The 8,247-nt window shown below is 45.7% G+C and overlaps 1 pseudogene; it reads left to right on the top strand.

Annotated features, from left to right (window-relative positions):
* The first annotated feature begins 603 nt into the window (after positions 1-603).
* Positions 604-1,481, top strand: LOC100140372 (single-stranded DNA-binding protein 2-like; annotated as a pseudogene).
* The last annotated feature ends 6,766 nt before the right edge of the window (positions 1,482-8,247 follow it).

The following is an 8,247-nucleotide window of genomic DNA, read 5'->3' as shown; positions in this document are numbered from 1 at the left end:
TCTAGTTCTTAATTTGAATACTCTAGCAGTTAATAAGTTTGATGTTAGTTTTTGACAAATGGACACTGTTATACTTAGATTTCTATTTCTATACCTATTTTGCATAGAGTTTTATTAGGAATGGTTGTTGATTTTCACACACTGCTTCTTGGGGGGTATCTATTGATACAGTCTTACGGGTTTGTTTCTTTATGTTATTGATATAGTAAATTATGTTGATAAAATTAGTAAAAAGTATTAAAGTCCATGGTCTCTATAAGGAAAAAGATAAAATCTTAAAGATCAGGAAATGACTATGGAAAGGTAAACCATATTTCTAGAAGGAAAAATTCAATATAGAAATGTCAATCCTTGGTGGTTGCATGGGTCGCCATGGGGATGGGGCTGTTCCCGGGGAGGCTGTGATGGGTTGACAGGTGTGTGACAGCGGGAGCTGCTCTCGGCACAAGCATGTACGGCAAAGGCTAGAGTAACAACAGTGTCGTCCCATCTGACAGCCAGGCCCAGGAGAAGTTAGCACTCTACGTATATGAGTATCTGCTCCATGTAGGAGCTCAGAAATCAGCCCAAACATTTTATCAGAGATAAGATGGGAAAAGAACATCACTTTGCGGGAGCCATCAGGATTCTTACATTCTTGGTGGTGTGTATTTTGGGGTCTCTACTGTGCAGCTCCAGAAAGACGGGAAACGTGGACATTCAAGTGAAGCAAAAGCCTTCCATGATTACAGTGCTGCAGCAGCTCCCAGTCCAGTGCTAGGAAACATTCCCCCAGGAGATAGCATGGCAGTAGGCCCTGTACCACCAGGGTTCTTTCAGCCTTTTATGTCACCTCAGTACCCTGGAGGTCCAAGGCCCCCATTGAGGATACCTAACCAGGCACTTGGAGGTGTCCCAGGAAGTCAGCCATTAGTTCCCAGTGGAATGGACCCAACTCGACAACAAGGTCATCCAAATATGGGTAGGCCAATGCAGAGAATGACTCCTCCAAAAGGAATGTTTTGGGTGGCCCCGGAATGCCTGGAATGAACATGGGCCCAGGTGGTGGTAGACCTTGGCCAAACCCAACAAATGCCAATTCAAGACCATACTCCTCAGCATCTCCTGGGAATTATGTAGGTCCTCCTGGAGGTGGAGGGCCACCAGGAACACCCTTCATGCCTAGTCCAGCAGATTCAACCAACTCTAGAGACAATATGTATACTTTAATGAATGCAATACCTCCAGGACCTAACAGGCCTAATTTTCCAATGGGCCCTGGATCAGATGGTCCTATGGGTGGATTAGGAGGCATGGAGTCACATCACATGAATGGCTCTTTAGGCTCAGGAGATATGGACAGTATTTCCAAGAATTCCCCCAATAATATGAGCCTGAGTGATCAGCCGGGCACTCCAAGAGATGACGGCGAAATGAGGGGAAATTCCTTGAATCCTTTTCAGAGTGAGAGTTCCTCCCCTAGCATGACAATGAATGTGTGATCCATTACCAAGTCTCCTCACAGAAACCACAGTGAGTCAGCAGTTCACAGCACTACTACGGGAAAAAATTATTCACCACAGTGTACAGTTAAAGGAATCTCAGTCACACCAAACCAACCTTTTTATTTCCTGCTCTATCCCCGATTTTGTGAAGAAAGTGGGTCCAAACATGATTCGAATAATTGTACGGAGCAGCACATTAGAAGTGCCCTCAACTGAACTTCAAATGATTATCTGTGTATGCATATGTGTGGGAAAGAGAATGTATTGTATGTGTGGCTCAGGAGGGCTGAGAGGAGCCACTCCACTTTCAAGGTCAGCAGGGGCAGCGGTGAGGAGATACCCCTCCTCCAAGGTAAGGAGCAGTGGCTGCGCTTTGCTGGAGCAGCCGTGAAGAGATACCCCACATCAAAGGTAAGAGAAACCAAAGTGAGATGGTAAGTGCTGTGAGAGGGCATCAGAGGGCAGACACACTGAAACCATAATCACAGAAAACTAGTCAATCTAATCACACGGACTGCAGCCTGGTCTAACTCAGTGAAAACAAGCCATGCCATTTGGGGCTACCCAAGACTGGCGGGTCATGGTGGAGAAGGCTGACAGAATGTGGTCCACTGGAGAAGGGAATGGCAAACCACTTCAATATTCTTGCCTTGAGAACCCCATGAACAGTATGAAAAGGCAAAATGATAGGATACTGAAAGAGGAACTCCCCAGGTCGGTAGGTGCCCAATATGCTACTGGAGATCAGTGGAGAAATAACTCCAGAAAGAATGAAGGGATGGAGCCAAAGCAAAAGCAATACCCAGCTGTGGATGTGACTGGTGATAGAAGCAAGGTCCGGTGCTGTAAAGAGCAATATTGCATGCTGCTGTTGCTGCTGCGTTGCTTCAGTTGTGTCCGACTCTGTGTGACCCCATAGACGGCAGCCCACCAGGCTCCCCCGTCCCTGGGATTCTCCAGGCAAGAACACTGGAGTGGGTTGCCATTTCCTTCTCCAATGCATGAAAGTGAAAAGTGAAAGTGAAGTCGCTCAGTCGTTTCGGACTCTTAGAGACCCCATGGACTGCAGCCTACCAGGCTCCTCCATCCATGGGATTTTTCTAGGCAAGGGAACTGGAGTGGGGTGTCATTGCCTTCTCCAGCAATATTGCATAGGAACCTGGAATGTTAGGTCCATGAATCAAGGCAAATTGGAAGTGGTCAAACAGGAGATGGCAAGAGTGAACGTCGACATTCTAGGAATCAGAGAACTAAAATGGACTGGAATGGGTGAATTTAACTCAGATGACCATTATATCTACTACTGCGGGCAGGAATCCCTTAGAAGAAATGGAGTAGCCATCATGGTCAACAAAAGAGTCTGAAATGCAGTACTTGGATGCAATCTCAAAAAGAACAGAATGATCTCTGTTTGTTTCCAAGGCAAACCATTCAATATCTATGCCCCAACCAGTAATGCTGAAGAGGCTGAAGTTGAATGGTTCTATGAAGACCTACAAGACCTTTTAGAACTAACACCCAAAAAAGATGTCCTTTTCATTATAGGGGACTGGAATGCAAAAGTAGGAAGTCAAGAAACACCTGGAGTAACAGGCAAATTTGGCCTTGGAATACGGAATGAAGCAGGGCAAAGGCTAATAGAGTTTTGCCAAGAAAATGCACTGGTCATAGCAAACACCCTCTTCCAACAACACAAGAGAAGACTCTATACATGGACATCACCAGATGGTCAACACTGAAATCAGAGTGATTATATTCTTTGCAGCCAAAGATGGAGAAGCTCTATACAGTCAGCAAAAACAAGACCGGGAGCTGACTGTGGCTCGGATCGTGAACTCCTTATTGCCAAATTCAGACTTAAATTGAAGAAAGTAGGGAAAACCATTAGACCATTCAGGTATGACCTATATCAAATCACTTATTATTATACAGTGGAAGTGAGAAATAGATTTAAGGGACTAGATCTGATAGAGTGCCTGATGAACTATGGACAGAGGTTCGTGACATTGTACAGGAGACAGGGATCATGACCACCCCCAAGGAAAAGAAGTGCAAAAAAGCAAAATGGCTGTCTGGGGAGGCCTTACAAATAGCTGTGAAAAGAAGAGAAGCGAAAAGCAAAGGAGAAAAGGCAAGATATAAACATCTGAATACAGAGTTCCAAAGAATAGCAAAGAGAGATAAGAAAGCCTTCCTCAGTGATCAATGCAAAGAAATAGAAGAAAACAACAAAATGGGAAGACTATAGAGATACCAAGGGAACATTTCATGCAAAGATGGGCTCGATAAAGGACAGAAATGGTATGGACATAACAGAAGGAGAAGATATTAAGAAGAGGTGGCAAGAATACACAGAAGAACTGTACAAAAAAGATCTTCAGGACTAAGATAACCATGATGGTGTGATCACTGACCTAGAGCCAGACATCCTGGAATGTGAAGTCAAGTGGGCCTTAGAAAGCATCATTACAAACAAACCTCGTGGAGGTGATGGAATTCCAGTTGAGCTATTTCAAATCCTGAACGATGATGCTGTGAAAGTACTGCCCTCAATATGCCAGTAAATTTGGAAAACTTAGCAGTGGCCACAGGACTGGAAAAGGTCCATTTTCATTCCAATCCCAAAGAAAGGCAATGCCAAATAATGCTCAGACTACTGCACAATTGCACTCATCTCACACGCTAGTAAAGTAATGCTCATAATTCTCCAAGCCAGGCCTCAGCAATATGTGAACTGTGAACTTCCAGATGTTCAAGCTGATTTTAGAAAAGGCAGAGGAACCAGAGATCAAATTGCCAATATCTGCTGGATCATCGAAAAAGCAAGAGAGTTCCAGAAAAACATCTATTTCTGCTTTACTGACTATGCCAAAGCCTTTGACTGTGTGGATCATAATAAACTGTGGAAAATTCTGAAAGAGATGGGAATACTAGACCACCTGACCTGGCTCTTGAGAAACCTATATGCAGGTCAGGAAGCAACAGTTAGAACTGGACATGGAACAACAGACTGGTTCCAAATAGGAAAAGGAGTATGTCAAGGCTGTATATTGTCACCTTGCTTATTTAACTTATATGCAGAGTACATCATGAGAAACGCTGGGCTGGAAGAAGCACAAGCTGGAATCAAGATTGCCGGGAGAAATATCAATAACCTCAGATATGCAGCTGACACCACCTTTATGGCAGAAAGCAAAGAAGAACTACAGAGCCTCTTGATGAAGGTGAAAGAGGAGAGCGAAAAAGTTGGCTTGAAACTCTACATTCAAAAACTAAGATTGTGGCATCTGGTCCCATTATCTCATGGCAAATAGCTGGGGAAACAATGGTTACAGTGACAGACTTTATTTTCTTGGGCTCCAAAATCACTGCAGATGGTGACTGCAGCCATGAAATTAAAAGACGCTTACTCCTTGGAAAGAAGGTTGTGACCAACCTAGATAGCATATTGAAAAGAAGAGACATTACTTTGCCAAAAAAGGTCCGTCTAGTCAAGGCTATGGTTTTTCCAGTGGTCATGTATGGATGTGAGAGTTGGACTGTGAAGAAGGCTGAGTGCCGAAGAATTGATGCTTTTGAACTGTGGTGTTGGAGAAGACTCTTGAGAGTCCCTTGGACTGCAAGGAGATCCAACCAGTCCATTCTAAAGGAGATCAGTCTTGAATGTTCTTTGGAAGGAATGATGTTAAAGCTGAAACTCCAGTACTTTGGCCACCTCATGCGGAGAGTTGACTCACTGGAAAAGACTCTGATGCTGGGAGGCACTGGGGGCAGGAGAAGGGGATGACAGAGGATGAGATGGCTGGATGGCATCACCGACTCAATGGACGTGAGTTTGAGTGAACTCCGGGAGTTGGTGATAGACAGGGAGGCCTGGCGTGCTGTGATTCATGGGGTCGCAAAGAGTCGGACACGACTGAGTGACTGAACTGAACTGAACTGAACTGATGTTATACGGACACTCGCACATACATACATTGACCCACAGGACATTGTAAAATACTATCACAGGACATCTTAAGTAGAAATGAGTAGGGACTTTTATTCCATACTTTTTTTCATGTTTACATTTTAATTATTAAAAGTTGCTCCTGCCTCTCCCTGAACAATTTTGTGCTGTGTATATCACTGCTTTATATAAGTTATTTTTCTTTTTTTTTTTCAGTGTTACAGCTCTATTTTATTTAGAAGATAGCAGGAGAGTGAGAGAGAGAGAGAGAGAGAGAGAGAAGAGCGCACACACGCGGGAGAGAGAGTCCATGAGAAAGCGCTTTGGCTCCTGCTTGTATATGTTTTTTCCTCCACCTGGGCCTGCCCTATGCAAACTGGGCTTAGCCAGGAGTGCTGTTTGTTCTGCTTGAAGTCTTCACTCTGGTCCTCGGACCTTCCTTTGACATTCCTTGTATTTTAGCCACCGTCATTTTGGACTCCTTTTCCCTATTCTACCCACCTCACATTCCCCCCTCAAGAGATGGGAGGCCCAATTCTTTGGGAATAGGGGCAGCGAGGTCTTTCTGGCTACTTCCTGCTGAACTGGGACGGTGAGGGGTATTGGGCCTCCCCCTATTGCTAGTCTCAATCCTCAGAGTCCTTATAGCGGTGTCCAAGGGTGTGTGATATTTTCCGTGGTCAGCTGTAGTTTTGTATCTTTGTTGAACTGGCACTGCATGTTGTAGCTGGTTGACCTTAAACAGAGGTCTTCTGGAATCTGAGACTGGGCTACGTGAGCTTTCTGCTGAGTTCGTTTTTCGCTGTCCTGGTTTCCAGCACGATGGGCCTTCCCCTGCGCTGGGTTTCTTCGCCTTCCACTTCTAGCGCGGGAGCTTCACTGAGTTGGGCTCCTGTTGTGCTTGGCCTCTTTCACGAAGAGGTTGTTTCAGCCAGATTATATCCGAGTCACAGCACCATAGATGTCACACGAGTGTATGTTCCTCGGTTCTTTGTCTCGTCACAACAAAGATTTGGAGCAACAGACATTAAAGCCCTCAGTGTGTCACAGCTTTCTGGTCTTGGACAAACCGTGCTACAGCTCTTAGGCAAATCAGTGTTACAGCTCTATTTTATTTAGAAGATAGCAGGAGAGAGAGAGAGAGAAAAGAGTGCATGTACGCGGGAGAGAGAGTCCTATATAAGTTATTTTTCAAGGTGAACTCAGATGTTATGGTTTTGTAAATGTGTGTAATCATGGATAGGAATAAAAGCACTTATTTGAGAGCTTTCACTAAAAAAACAAAGAAAGAAAAAAAGAAATGTCAATCCTCAACTGAGTAAGTATTTTCCATTGAGAAGTTCAATGGGAGGTTGTGGTCAGAATGGCAGAGTAGGAAGACCCTGAGCTTACCTCCTCCCATGAGCATATCAAAATTGCAGTATTTACGGAGTGACTATCCATGAAAATGACCTCAGGAGTAGAAAGAAAAGATCATTTACAGTTAAAAATATAAGGAAGGGACTGTAATGAGACAAGTAGAAGAGGTGGAGATAGGGTATAGTAAAGATCCATGCACGCAGGTGGGCAACCCACAAATAGGAGGATAATTATACTTGCAGAGGTTTTCCCCAAGAAACAAGGGATACAGTCCTCACACCAGACTCCTCAGGCCAGAGGGTCCTGCATTAGGAAGATAAGCCCCCAGAATATTTTGAAGTCCAGAGGGCTTCAACGTTTTGGGAGAGTCAGAGGGCTGTAGGAAAGAGATTTCCCCCTTAAAAAAAAGGAAATTTATTTCTTTGGCTGTGTTGGGTCTTAGCTGCAGCACACAGGATCTTCCCTGCATCATGTGGGATTTTTATTGCCGTACATGAACTTTCTAGTTGTGGTACACGGGTTATGGCACCGGGCTCCAGAGCGCATAGGCTCAGTAGTTGTGGTGTACAGGCTTAGTTGCATTGCAGCATGTGGGATCTTAGTTCCCCAACCAGGGGTTGAACCTGCGTCTCCTGCATTGCAAGGCGGATTCTTAACCATTGGACTACTAGGGAAGTCCTGAGATTCCACTCTTAAAAGGCACATATAATATCTCATGTGCTCTGAGATCCAGGGCAGAAGCAGTGATTTGAGAGGGTTAGACTCACTTGCTGATCTCAGAGAGCCTCCCGAAGAGGCAGGAGGCAACTGAAACTCACCCCGGGGGACATAGATGCTGGCAGCAGCTATTTTGGGAGTGCATCCACCTCTGGTGTTGGAAAGGACACCTTTGGAATCCTCCCTCTAGTTGGTCAGTGCCAGCCCTGCCCACCAGCCAGTTGGCACCAGTCCTGGGATTCCCATGCCAAGCAGTTAGTCAAGTGGGGACAAAGTCCCACCTACCAGCAGGCTGGTTTTCCTAAGACCGCCTGAGACCTAGTCCCACATACCAGAGGGCCCAGGACCCAGACCTTCCCACTAGTGCACCAGCACTAGCCTTGGGACCTCAATCCCCCCAGAGCCAGCCATTAGACCCAGCCCTGACCGCCAGTAGGCTGGCACCAGCCCTAGGACCTGGCCTCACCCACTAATAAGCCATAACCAGCTCCAGGTTACCCCAGACCCTTCAGCCACCCACATCAGGAGTTAGCCCTTCCTACCAGAAGGCCAACAGCAGTCCCTGGACCTTCGTCCAGGCAATAGTTCTGCCAATCAGCAGACTGAAACTTGCCCTGGGACCTGTGACCCCATAGCCAGTCACTCCAGAACCTGGTGGACTGGCACCAGGGCTTGGGTTCCCCTGGACATGTAGCCAGTTGCAGCCAGGATAAGGCCCAAACCATCAGTGATTGGCAG

Source organism: Bos taurus, chromosome 3 (assembly GCF_002263795.3).
Source record: "Bos taurus isolate L1 Dominette 01449 registration number 42190680 breed Hereford chromosome 3, ARS-UCD2.0, whole genome shotgun sequence".
Classification (NCBI taxonomy): domain Eukaryota; kingdom Metazoa; phylum Chordata; class Mammalia; order Artiodactyla; family Bovidae; genus Bos; species Bos taurus.
Note: the sequence above shows the minus strand (reverse complement) of the source record. Positions and strands in the feature narration are given on the sequence as shown.